Source organism: Buteo buteo, chromosome 9, assembly GCF_964188355.1.
Source record: "Buteo buteo chromosome 9, bButBut1.hap1.1, whole genome shotgun sequence".
NCBI classification, from domain to species: Eukaryota; Metazoa; Chordata; class Aves; order Accipitriformes; family Accipitridae; genus Buteo; species Buteo buteo.
Genome location: NC_134179.1, coordinates 24,014,132 through 24,028,658, shown reverse-complemented (window position 1 = coordinate 24,028,658; position 14,527 = coordinate 24,014,132). Strand labels below are relative to the sequence as shown.

Sequence of the window (14,527 nt, the reverse complement as noted above, 5' to 3'; positions counted from 1 at the left end):
TTAAATCCAAATTTTTGAGAAAACATGCTGTTGTGTTCATATATTAAAAGTCACTACATTGCTGAGCGGCTTTAGTGCCTGCAAGTTTGGAAGCAGAATCCCAAAACTGAAGTGAGAGAAGCAAGATGTACCGGTACCCAGGAATCATCATCTCCCTGAAATGGTGCCCAAATTTCTTTCAGTTTATAAGCTTCTAAAAGCCCAGTTTTCACACTGTTAGTGGACTCCTGTTGTAATCTGGCTCCTGAGTTTCTGAAGACCCTATCTGCATTAAATATTCTCCATCTCAAAGCTGCTGGCGCCCAGTAGGATTTAGGATTACTTCTCCTTCTCCTGAGTGCCAGTAGCCCCTGTGACATCAGGAAAGGGACTGACATTAGCAAAACTGTCCCCGTGGAAGAGTACTGAGGCTGGGATAGCACAGCACAGCACAGTTTGCCCTCCTCTCCTCTAATTCGATTTGGGACTACCACCACAAACATAAGCCTGAGCATTCATCAGATATCTGTGAAACTCACCAGTAAAGTCTTTAGTGACCAGTTTGCCCAGAGTAACAGGCTAGTTCTGCTACACCAGCTGCACTGTAGAGCTAATTAATGATCCAAGCTGGGAAACTATACTTTGAACTTACAAGGTGGTGTGTAAAAGTTATGTTTATCCAAAAAAAATGAAGGTCTAATTTGACTCAAGTTGGGGAAAAAATAGTCAACATTTCATACAATTTCTGCCTTCATCTCTGCCTTGGTTCATCAGATTTCAAATATGAACACTGTTATAAATGTCTGATACTATGAGAGCACTGTGAAAGAGAGATGCATTTATTAAGCACTGAAGAACTTTGATTAAGGTATATGAGAAATATTACATGACAAATGATTTTATATTAAGTATGGACTTCGGATGCTTCATGTTCAACAACTATAGACTGAGCAACACAAAAAGAAAAATCTAACTACACATTCACTGAAAAAAGGAGACATCCCCTGGAAATCCTAGTATGCCATGTAATAAGATCTGCACCATAATGCATAAGAGACTGGATTTCCACAGGCCATATTAATTCTGGCATTTCCTTGCTTCTGATGTTTTCCTTTGCAACATTAACATCCTTTTAACATGATTTTATTGGACGTCATTACACTAGATGTTAAACCATGAACTGGTCCTACTCTACGAGGTGTTCTCACACACACTCATGGTATTAAACTCATAATGCACCACAGGTGAGAAATCCCTTCTAACACTTACAATAAGCATAGCTGAAAAATCTTGCAACATCAGCAGTAAATTGTTCTGGCAATGAATCTGCTGAGCTCCCTCATGTACTGCATCAAATATGGCCTTGAGCATCCCTCCCAAATCGGTAGGCGTGCAACAGGGCCGAGTAGAGCCTGCAATGCTTTGGGTCTGGAGGAAGCAGCTCTGCATGGCGGAGCTACGGAAGCTCTAACATCAAGGAGATGAGAATGAAGAGGGAAAAGTACTTTTTGCAGACCCAAAGACATCTCAAAGCACACCTGCGTGCTTGCTCAGCCTGTGCTAATGCCACTTCTGACTGGTCTGGAGTGTGGGCAGAGCAAGCACACTTCTACTGCCTGGATGCCTCCCTACAACAAATGACCCAAGTGAAAGCTCACCAGCTTCTACTCAATCTCCAGGGAAGGGACCATGTCTGTGGAAGAGCCCCAAGAGAGGATGGGGCATTCAGGGGAACAGTTTGATGGATATATAGGAGAAGAATATGGCTCAGGATGTCTGTGACACTGCTATGAGAATGAATAGCAAAGAAAAGTAGCTTCTCCTTTAAAGATTTTTTAGATGCTGACTTTGACACTGTTTACATATAGCTTTATAACCATCTTGACAACAAAATCCTTAGCACAGAGACTGTCTGTACAATGCCTACCATAACAAAGATTTCCTTTGCTACCATGACACCCTTCATTGCTACCATAAAACAAATAACAACATTATCTTGACCTACAAAAACAGGGCAAGGGCTAGCTTAAAGATACAATGCTGGGATTTAGTAACAAATTGTAGCCATTCTGAAAATAAATATGCTTTCAAACTGATTTTAAGAAAATATGCAAATATTATTGGCACTTTTTCGGTGGCTAAACTCAAATAATACTACAGCTATGTATGTCCTATGATGACAAAATCTCAGTGAAGCTTCTGCAAAAATAAACAGAAATGCTGAAGACACCTAGAGAAAGATCGGAAAAGAATTCTGAATAACCCCAAATTCTGAACTGAATTTTTCACAGTAAATCACTGTTATGCTACACTTTCATAGGCCTCATAAGGGTTTCAGTTACTTAAACCTAATAATAATAATAAAAGTATATAATAAAAATATGTATAAACAGTTTGTATGAAAATGTAATAAGAAATGAAATTAATGTATATAAAAATGTAATACTATATATTTACTCACCATCAAGTTTTAAGTAGGTTTCTGACTTAGTTAAAAACCCAAACACTGATGCTACTCTTGAGTGAAAGACCTTGAAGCAGTAGAAAATTGATTTTTTTCCGAGATTTTCCACAGTGCAGAGACTGTACATATCTGTATTTTAACTGAATCATATCCTGAAGTAGATTTATCATATCTCAGCAGATCTGAAAATATGAGTTCTAATTGCAATGGAAGAATGAGGAAAAACATGCAATATGAATCAACTTAATTTCAAATTCACTCTTTTTTTTTTTTGAACTAAAGTCTATATGAGATCGTCCTCAGTGAAAACAAGTTTTCTGCTCATCACCTAAACTAGGTTCAGCTATTCAATAGTCTCCTCCATTTTCTTAGTAATGAAATTGTTATGCTGTCAACTAAAATTGACAACTCCAATCAAAACAAATCCAGTTTTGAATATGCTGAACTTTTTATTTTTTAATGAAAGTGAAGTGAAAATTATTTAAAAGTTTTGAGTACGGAAGCAGACTGCTGAAGCTGACCTTTGTATTTTATGTAGCGCAGCTGATGAGACTTCATATTTAAAGACATCAGATACGTTTCCATGCCTCTAGGAATGGGGGGAGTAAGAACATTGTGGATACTGGGGGTGGGCTTCAAACATGTAGCACAGTGCAGAGGTGAGAGGAAGGGATGGGAACAGGGGAAGCCATTGCTGTTCCACCGTTGCTTCTGTTTTCCATGTAAACCATTCCTAAGATAGACATGTTCATGATGAAATGTATCATTGCTACCCTCCTGCCTCCCCCACCTCTCCCCAGACTAATACAGTAGTAGCTCTGGTCTGCAACACTTACGTGGTGTCCATCTAACTTGCAATGAAAAACAATCCAGAGGGGAAACATCTAGCGTCAAATACCTGCAGTTTAGGCACCTAGATCTATCTAGGCTTGTCACCCCAGGCTTCCTTTACATCAGAAAGATACAGATGAATTTCACCTGACCTAGAGTAGTCATCTATTTCAGACGGAGAGGAATTTTGCCAAGAATATGAATAGCTGAGTGGTGAATAACGGCTGCTACTCTCCACTGACGGCTGAAGAGGACAGGTAGTGGGGAAAACACTGGGGAAATGGAGCGGTGCTGCCAGAGCGAGTGGGAGTGCCCACTGTCCCCACACAGCCTGTGTGTCTCATTACATCCTCCATGAAATCCTCTTTGTCTGCAACACTCACTACAGCAATGAAGAGAGATGGCTCCTGCTAAAGTTTCATGCTTCAGAGCCCCAGCTTCTTTGAACCAGTCAGTGACTCTAATCACTTTAAGAAGGAGCTATCATTTACAAAGCATACCCTAATCTACTAAATGCTTCCACTTTTTGAGACGACACTCTTCATCACTCCCACAATGTTTTAGGTCTTCTGTATAAACCTCTGCAGAGAACAGTGTGGATGAAACTGTGACAGCAACCAGCCTACAGACAGGCAAGGAGGCTGCAGAGCAGCACTGCCTTTCCCCTAAATCTTGTTTCACCAGGCTGGCACGATGAGCAGCGACACACTAGAGCCCTTGCTGGTGTGCACAGTACGTAGACAGTAAAGTAAATAGGGATTTAATCAATCCACGTAAATGCCTTTTTCGTACTTACAAGGCGGCCATAATGCTTGCTTCCTCCAGGAGTGCTGCACAGTCTTATCATTGACACAAGCCTTTGTGCTACTTAAATCAGAAAGCTTTATCCAATATAAAACCATGTTTCTGTTGAAAAGTTTTACAGAAGGAGGTGTCATTAAGGTGTATTTATAACATAAATTGATAAAATCTGAGACAACTTTAACTCCTCAATTTTCTCATTCGTATGCTATCTTTGGGGTGAAAACTTTCCTTCCTTGGTACTTTCTTGCTAGTGGAAGGATTTCCTATGTGTTTGGTTTTGCTGCCTAATTAATGGGTTCACTCAGTTCAGAGCTCTAGGCTTCTTTCAAGTCTTTTATACCTGCAAACATTTTTAAAACACATTTTAAATTGCCTTTGGCACAAGTGCGCTTTAAAAAATATCCGAGGGTGTAACAGTCAAGTCATAATTTAAATGATTGGAACCTGTAAAGTACTATCTTCTACATTTTGAAATGCATTTATACATGCACTGTGGGAAAAAAACGGCATTCTTTTTTTCTTTTTGTTTGTTTGTGTAAGATGAAAGAAGGAAATATGCCTGCCTTTAACTGGTGGGGCAGGCAGGGCAAATGCCACACCACAATAGCACTTTTTGTCTCAGCCTGGGTTACCTAATAGCTCAGAGCTCACAGAACACTTTCCCCAGCCCTGCTGGGAGGATGGACCATCAGGCTGGCTCCCTTCCCAGACAGAATGAAAGAAAGAAAGAAAGAAAGAGAAAGAAAGGGAAAAGGAGCTAGCTCCCCATTCAGCAGTTGCAAAGGCAGGGAAGCTCCACCAGCCTAGAGCTCATTTATTGTCATGTCAGATTGAGGAAGAAATACTAAAGCACTAGCACTGGAAAACTCTCATTCTCTTTTTTCTCTCTCACATTCCTTCTCTCTCTCTCCCTCTTTCCCTCCTTCTCTCTCTCCTTTTTTTGAAAAACACTGAAGACAAGTCTGTGGCCTTTTTTTGCCTTTTCAAATCAGCAGCATGTCTCAGTGCAGCTGAATCTTCAAGTATAACCTTGGTGCCTTCCCAGTATCTCCAAACTGGAAATCGGCTAGAAGATACTGTTCTTAATCTACACATGGAAAAAGTGTTTCCTGGTTTTACTCCAGTTATAGTCCCATGATCTCCCCCAGATTGTGCGATCACACCATTTTTATTAGTTTAAATGTTTGCTTTTCAAATCTCAGCATTCCCAGATATCATTGATCTCTTTTCAGGAGAAAAGCATACTGAGATGCAGGAAAAGAGCCACACTGTGCAATGCTTTCTAGATTTAATCTTGTGATTCCCCAGCTCCACAGAAATATCATAAGCAAACTAGGTGTATCAAAACTGCTTTGGAGTTATCACTTAATATTCAAAGGAATAGCAAATCATCTCCCATTATATGCATAAAATTCAGTGCCCCCTCAGAAAACCTGAACTTATTTTCTTTCCTCCTGCTTTTCAAAACTAACCAGGGCCAACAAACGCAAAGAAAAAAAAGTAAACTTTGAAGCTGAAATTTAAAGCAATGAAAGTCAGGAAGTTCAAAAGTTAATGTTCCTATGGCTGTGTTAACTTGGCCATGTTGCAAATACATCATGCAAATACTTCAAGCTATTTTGTTAAAGGCATATAGTACTGTGCCATAAAGAATAATAAAACATGCTGTTTTCTTTTCATGTGGAAACCATCTTGTATGAGCAACAGTACAGTGTATTTCTACTGCTAATGCTGATTTCTCTACCACAAGTCAAGTATCTCTGCCACAAGGCGCTTCTCTGTTCAGAAGATGCTGGTGCCTCATTGGGATCTAGCTTTCCCTTAGCTCACCCAAGAGCTTACATACTGACCTCCCCAGTAACAAAGGCCAACTCTTCTCCTGAGTATTCTGACTCACCAGAAAATAATCTGTCTTTCCCCCTTAAGATCAAAGAACACTTGTCCCAGCCTTTCTATCCCTCACTTAGAGGAAATTTAAACAAATGGCCTTGTCGATCATCTCATCCTTTCTATTCTTCATTATCCTGGTTTCTACCTAGGAGCATACTGATACCTAAGAGCAGTAAACAACATGATCACGCATCCATCAAATACTCATCCTCACCACAGATGATGAAAAACATATATGTAAAATATTTTGGTTTAGCAGAGAAGACCTTTTTCTCTCCCTATACTCTTCTGTTTGTCTTCTGTATTTTTAATATACATATTCTATGTGCTAAGGTTAAAGGAGATCAGCCCCCCAAAATGTGCCTTACTCTTGGTCAACAGTCTTCTGTTTCTCAGCTCCACTGAGAGTTCACTCCCTGGTGCTGGGCCAGCCTTGAGAAAGAAACGTCTACACCACCACCAGCTTCACCATCCTCTCTGTCTCGGAGAAGCGTACTCTTCAGCTGCATTCTTCATCCAAGAGCTAAAGGGACTTTAAAGACAAGGATTGTGGCTTTGAACTGCATTTAAAAGTTCAGGAAATGTCATTGAGGGGAAAAAACCCACAGATCTAATGTGTTCACAATACACTGATTTGATGTGAGCTTTGTACTAATTAGTTTTCAAGCATCAAAGTCTTCATAAAGTCCAGCCCATTTAAGAATGAATGAATACCTGATTCATATCAGAGTCTGATAGCACGGGATGGAATAGTTTGGGTACATTGAAAGCATTGTATGTGGATTCAGCTACACGACAATGTGGTTCATCGATGATCTAAAGAAAATTCTAGCTTGATACTCGAATTATACAAGATCACATGGTAGACATAAGCTCTGCCAAGGGTAGCCACTTGTTCACCAGTACCACTTTTTCTCTTGCTCTGATACACTTACATCCAACTTTTCTTCACTGTTGGTCTTATCACAAGCTTATAGAACTATAGCTATATGAGCCAGATGTAATGGTAGGAGATCAGTGTATATTACCTGCAGTGTCTGACAGCACAATCTATGCTGTGTGACCAGTCCAGCACATGCATGTCATACAGAAGCAGAAGAAATGCTGATCCTTGTAGATGTCCTTCAGAAAAGGAGAAAAACTAGTGATGTAATGCAGCTTTTCAGTACAATTTTTAATGCATATCTATTAAGAAGGACTCAGGTCACTTCTGTGTGTTCTTGGTCCCTCTTCACTCTCAGGAGAGATGACAGTATTCAATGAACAGTGTGGTATGCAACAGAGAGTACCAGAAAGATGAGAAAATGTAACTGACCATTACTCACAGATCAAAAAAGATCACCTGACTTCTTTATTAAGACAATTCAGTTGCACATTCTGACCTGAATTCAGGTATATGTGACCATATAACTGTATATGGTCTAAAATGTCAACTTCAATTAAATGACCTTGCAACTGGCCATTGGGCAGTTTTGCTGTGATTGGGCTCAGGAAAGGAGAGGCTTGACTGTAGTTGCAGGCAAGGATCACTCCAGACTGTTGGCTTCTTCAGCTCCAGTTGAACTCCAGCATGTTTGACAGTAAAAAAGGAAAATTACTGCTCTAAATGTTGATTATTTTTCTCAGAAAGGATCCCAGTTATTCATGGCTTTCCTTCACAACCCTGAAACGCAAGAGTACCTCCATTTTGAGCACATGTACTGAAATCTGGGAATGCAAACAGACTGCTCATGACTAACTGCAGAAAATGATCCCGTCCTGCCTAGGTTTGCATGGGCTTCCACTGGTGCCTTCACCTTGCTTCAACCGCAGTGAGGGTAACAGCAACAGCTAATGGAGGCTATGTCGTATCCAGTCCTTTAGCAAAAGGCATTCCCTGAGCTAAAGAGTCATCAAGCTTGAGATGAGTCTACAAAGATTTAAGCTTAAGTCTAAATAGGAACATGGTGGTCAGGCCCATTATCTTCAATGAAACAATTCAGAATAAAGAAGGTAAGTATAGGAATATGCCTTTGTAGGACGGGAGGCTCAATTAATGGCAAAAAGCAACAGGTGGACGGAGCAAGAAGACAGGTTGGAGGGAGGGTGAACAAGGTAATATGAGCAGGTAATATGAACACAATTTTAGCTCAGCACCTGCCTACCCATTATCAGCTGGCAGAGTCCTGTAGGCATTGTGGAAGATGGGAATTAGATCAAGACCATGTTAAAACAGTATTAAGATAAAATAAAATAAAATAAAAAACAAAACCCAAAACCAACAAAAACACTGTTCTGCTATTCTGTGGTAATTTTTCTCCTGGTAGTAGATCAGAGATATTCAGTCATAAATACCTGACTTTTCAACAGATAATATCTGTGAATCTGAACATGAACAAATAATTTGGTCTATGAAAGTAGTCCAAGCTGAAGTCATCAGTTAATTGTACAACAGTAGTACTTCTTGTACAATCCACTGAGGCTATTCCAATTAAAACCACCAACTTAAAATGTATACAAATGACTATGTTACAAATTAAAAACAAAAGCGTGTTCAAAACTGGAAAAAAGGTGGAAGTAGGATAAGGTAATAGGCATTTGCACATCGCATTCACGTTGAAAATTATCAAGTATATTGCCTGTACATTTACAGTGAACAGCTGTCCTTTTTCTTCAGTTTCATACATTTCTGTTCTTCCTCATTACTGAAGCTAATTTGTTTAGCATTGTAGCAATAATTTCTAGCAGCTGTTGTAACATTAATAAACTACATCAGATAACCAAAAACTTTGGCAACCTACTTCTATTAGAGTAAAGATGCAAAAAATTCTTTGTAGCTCAAGCTACTTGCTGGTCAAAATAAAATAATCAGTTCTTTATGGCCCATATGTTGTCTAACTCGTGAAAAAATAATTTGTTAGAGGAAAGATAAGATGACACACAATGTTGCAGTATAAAATCTCACAAACAGGTGGATATAATCTAAAGACCTATTCACATGAATTTATATCGTCATGCAACCAAATTTAGTTTGTTTCTGGTTAGTTTAGTTTTCAGTGCCTCTAGAACACTTCAATAAAAGTGAAGAAAGTGCTGCTAAGTAACGAGTCTTTTCTTTTTAAATGCTAGAAAAAAAAAGAATAACGATTTATCAGACGCAAACTACAGATAAAATAATTTTTAACAAGTACACAAGAAAAGATAACACACAAGCACACATAGTTACTATATGCCAAACCTTATTTAGTGCACCTACTTTTTATAAATATACTTTACATGTAATTATTCAAATAGTAATAACCAGGTAAACTCCAGGAACATTTACAACACAGCATTCATTAAAAATCTGATTAATATCATAGTGTTAAAATGTCATTCAGGAAAATTAATCATAAAAGGATAAAGGATTAATTTTATCTATACACAGGTATACAACACATACTTGCTTGTATACTAGTAACAACAGCCACAATTAGAAAGCACACTAAAAATATTTACCATTCTTTTTTTCATTTGCTTTATGCTATAGTTCTTAACACTAGCCAGAATAGCTGTATTTACAGTATAAAGTATGTAAATAAATCTCAAACCATCATCTAATAATGTATTTTTCATTATTAGTCAATGGGGACAACATCAGAGGTAGCATAGCTCTTAAAATGCCACAAGAAAGAACCACTTGATAGATCATATTTCAGCTCACATATAAGTCATTTTGCCTCTTTTTTCAGGCTTGAAAATTTGACTGGTTTATACTAGTATACTACTTTAGCATATCCAAATAATTTTTCAGCTTTTTCATTTATACTGCTATATTGAAATACATAATTTTAAAATATTTTAAAGTATATTTTACTTTTTAAAATGTTCTATAAACAAAATAGTTGAATTAGCTTTCCAGAAGCAATTAATTCACTGGTTGTGTTTTTTTTTCAAATTCATACCCTTTTGTTTATATTTGCAGTCCTCTAGCAAATTCTTTAACCAACAGGCAGTTACTTGGAATAAGGTGTTCTTCCAATTTATTTTGAATGGTTTTATACACACATATCAAGCATTACATAAAAAAGTTTAGGAAAATGTAACAACAAAGATTCTCTAAACTCTGAATGCATTCAGAACAAAAATAAAAAGAGACAGCTTCATAGTGAGGGATGAATTCCATCTACCAAGGTCAACGGTCAGCAATAACAATAAAGTATATTGCTATGCATCTGCAGTCCTTTCTCCCACAGCCTTTTCAGGCATATTTGGTGGAAAGAGTCCGCGCGTTTTCCTCTCTTTCAGGCAAACAAGCAAGTGTCCTTTGTCTCTGGGTTTAACATGGCAAGCCTCCCGCATCTTTCGACCCCCCTCCCTTCTCTCCTGTCTCCCCAACCTGATCCTGGAATGTTTTGGCCATGAGGTTAAGAAAGATTCCCCCATTTATCACAATCTGCCAAGCACAACAGGGTCACAGTCCCAGCCCCAGTCCTACCGCTTAACTAATCCAGCCTCGGCACAGGCATGAAACTTCAAAGATTTTTTGCCACAGGCAAAAATTAGTCCTTATTTGCTTTAAAATCCAAGTATCAATCAAGTTAAACTGTGCTTCAGTGGAGCTAACGTTTTGAACGTTCAGAGCAACATGTACATTTGCTTCTTAGCTGTGACTCTAATTGAATGCAGAGCTCACCTGGAATAGCACTACAAGCACTTTAAGTACAGCAAGAATCTAATCATGAGATAATTCATTTTATCCAGGAGAAAACCCTTGATAAAAAGAACTGTTCAAACATGCATGCAAACACAGACGAATATGTTTTTGTGCATGTGTGCAAATAAATATATATAATACAGACAGAATCTCTGTTTATGTGAAATCACTCCAGATTATTTTACCCGCCAAAGGTTTTATTATGAGTTATACGAGATGATCAGCCACAGTTATATCATAGTAAAGCTCAGTTAATGACTTTTAAATATTCCTGAAATGAATTTTGAAGAACAATTACAGATTTACTATGAACACACAGAGAACTTTGCTTCACTATTTAGGAAGCAAATCTTCAGTTAAGTCTAGCTAAAATAATATGTAAATTCTACTATTCTGGGATACTGCCTACCACCTTCTGTTCAACCCAATGCAAACAATAAAATAATTATGCTTTTTAAACCAATCCAGGTTTTTAATATATATTTCTAACTGCATCCTTGTGGGGCTAAAATGGGATTAATTTTAAAATTAGCTTTTAAAAAGATCTTCACATTTTCTGCAGATCTTTACTTATAATTAAATACTGTTTAATCATGCATGAATTCAGGGCAATGATTAAATATTGCATAGAGTAGAGAAATAAACCACATAGATACTATATTAAGCTGTTAAGCTACCACAGAAAGGTATATTTTTTTTATTTTTTCCAGCAGTATAATTGAAAAGAGTTCATAAAATAAAAATAAAAAGTAAACAAGTAGCATATTAACTAGAGCATTAAATTCTACAAACTGCTCACGTACCTTTTGTACATAAATGTAATACAGGCATGCTCTCCTTTTATTTAAAAATACTGAAATGATATGTTAAAATTTTAATCCCTTGTAAATAACATTTACTAAATAAATTTTACAATTCAAAGTTTAAAACTGAATAAAGTGCAACTTATTTTCTACATTGTCCCAAAGTAAATGTAACTTCAATAAAATTTAAGTATAGCTACTTGCAAAGAAAACAACAGAAAACAAAAGATTAAAAAGATAGGTAAGCATGCAAATGAGACAGATAGTATGCAGTGCGGTTTTTCACTTGCTTCCTCTATCTTACAGTATACTCAGACATTTTATCAAACCACAATCTGTTTAAGTTTAGAAAATAAGCTTGACTTCTAATTTCTGTAACAGATGAATTAGCTTCCCTGTATGCACACTCTAACATGCGTATACATTTGCATGATCACACAAACATACAGATATTTCCCCAAAGCCAAATTCAAGTTCTTTTGCTTGATGTTATCCACATTCATACAAGGTTAATGCTACTTGATTCGCTGTACCATTTAACCAGCTATACTAAGCACTTTAAGAAATCTAAAATTATCTTGGAAAAATGCTTTGGCAAGAACTATATTTTTAATTCAGGAATTTAAAATATTACTTGCTTTATATACCTTTTTTGAAATTACATTCTATTTACTTTAGAAGAAATTATAATGGCTCAAAAGGTAGTGAGACGGTTAAAAGCTGTTTAGCTGAAATGTATTTCAGAAAATTGTGAACAGTCCAAGAAACGAAACATGTAACTGGATCCTGCTGCTTGCTGCTCACCAGACCCCAGGCACAAAATCGAAGAACTTATTGGCTGTAATAATTTATCATACCTTTCTTCCAAACAGGTACCCTACACATTACAGTTCCCTACAGCAGTAAATGGCTGTTTACAGCTGGACCAAACTGGGTTGCTCCTTCTTCCCTGGGACTTTGCTTGCTGCACTAGGATAATAAAACAGCACTCCCAGAGTAAACCCCTTCCGAGTTTCCCTGAATGAAACGGACATTTAAGAAGCAGTAATCATTATGCCAGCTCCCATCGTGGCCCTCTGAAGGCAGCACGGCAGCGGCACCGCTGCGCTTGCCTGCTACGTGGACACCGAGGTAGAGAAAAACATTTGAATACAACAGCAGCACGCACGAATGGAGTCCCTGAAGAAGTAAGGTTTTAATCGGAATTTGTTCTCAGAAAGTGGTCTGTGCAATTGCAAAATGCATTAAACAGTCTGAAACGAATTCACAATGAAGTAAGAGTCAAATACAAACGCACAGTGCCAACTGACAGATAACGTTAAAGAGATAGTTAAAGCGAACTTTGAGGAGGTAGGACTGATGCTTTCGCATAATTATACTTTAGCATTATTTGTTCCAAACTAACGTCTAATCAACTTAGAAATGGACTAAATGGACTTGAATGAAGGATTCATAAACCAAATTCACTTTTTCCGTATCCACAGTTTTTGTAGTTTAGGGCTAATTAATTTGAACTCAATTTCTGTCTAGACACCTGTCTCAGCATTCTGGCCTTTAAGTGTTTCTTACAAAAATGTTACTGAATAATGCACCAACGAACTACTCACAGATTTGACAAATGTGGTATTTGCAGCATATTAGAGAATGATGCATTTTATTTCTTTACAGTATTTAACAAGTATCCTTCCGTGGTAAGAAAAAGCTGCTCCTGAAAGAACTTGACAGATTCAGTCCTGTGACCTACCTAAACTCCTGTACTCTAGAGCCACTACGAACAAATACATTGTTCCAAAAACAAGGTTGAAACAGCTACTACAGAAATGAAAACCAAATCTCCTTTTCAGAATAGAATCTGACTGTGGAATTAATACCCACTTATATTTCCCATTTGCATGAATATCGCAAATTAAAATCCATCGTAACCTTACCTCAGTTGTCTCTGAAGAAGAGGAACAAATTCCCCAAATATGCAAAGTCAGTTTCCAGGAAAAAAAAGACAAAGAGAGTATCTGTTACATTTTGCACTAACTTCCACTGTACAGCAGCTAAGGTGTGCAGACAGATTTCCAGGACCAAAAAACTTTTGCACCGGTCAGCTAGGATTTTTTAAACTTGGAAATACTGAAGACACTTTGTTCTTCTTTGAACTGTCACACTGAGCCTAGCACAGCCCGGTTACTTAAGTTGACTAAGAGGAGATCTGGATAGTAAACAAGCTTGGCTCTGTCCAATGGCTTTCCACACCCTTCTGTTTATAGTAAGATGACTTGCATTCAGAGGTCACCCCATCAACAGCTCCTGTCTTTCAGTGGGTATCTAATGTGCTGCATTTATCCCAAGGCTCTTTTAATGAAACCACCTTCCTGGTCCCTGCTCGCCTGCTGTCGCTATGACACATCTGCTCCTTATTGTGCAAAGTCCTATTAAGTGTTAAAATATACAGAAAAGATGTACCTGGGCTTATATTCTGCAAGCAATATGAGTATTTATAAGCACTAACCTTGTCTGTCAATATTGACAAAATAAAAAGTCTTTCTGAAGATCAAAGAAAGAATTTTTCCAGCAACATTCATCTTGTGAATAAAAGAAATTCAGGAGGAAGGAAGATGGATGCCATTGTTTGATCTGGACTTTAAAACTTATACAAATGCTCCCCAAAAGGATAATGCCTATGCCTGTGCCAGATAATATTTACGTGAATATGTTAACATGCTGGAAACAAGAGATGAGGAGTGTCCCTGAGCTCTGCTGCAAAATGACACAGAGCCAAGAAAAACAAGGGTCAAGTGCCAGGACCCCAATGCAAATACCAAGTCAGTTCTGGGCTGAAAGAATACAAGGAGTTGATGGCGCTTACAAAACACGGTAAATACACAGCAGCGTACAGACTCCTAGCTCTCATTTTTTATGGACACAGTGTGCTACTGGTTACAAATGGTTCGCAATCCAACTGGCAATTGTTGTTTTCTTCATACGGCGCTGCAAACCAGAAGGACAAAGCCCAACCTTACTTTTCTTTACTCTGCTGGAAATCACTCATCACAACAGACATATCTAAATTAACTATATCTTAAAATGGGA

At 37.8% G+C, this 14,527-nt stretch overlaps 1 protein-coding gene across 7 annotated transcripts in view; it reads right to left on the bottom strand.

Moving 5' to 3' along the window:
• EYA4 (EYA transcriptional coactivator and phosphatase 4) overlaps window positions 1-14,527 on the bottom strand; it is a 157,335-nt gene that overhangs the window by 78,996 nt on the left and 63,812 nt on the right. Inside the window, exon 1 of one of the 7 annotated variants that reach the window (XM_075035750.1) lies at window positions 13,375-13,570. The exons of the other annotated variants lie outside the window; for them this stretch is intronic. The gene's annotated coding sequence lies outside the window, so the exon portion shown is untranslated. Of the gene's footprint in view, window positions 1-13,374; window positions 13,571-14,527 lie in introns of those variants that run through there. 7 annotated transcript variants of the gene reach the window in all.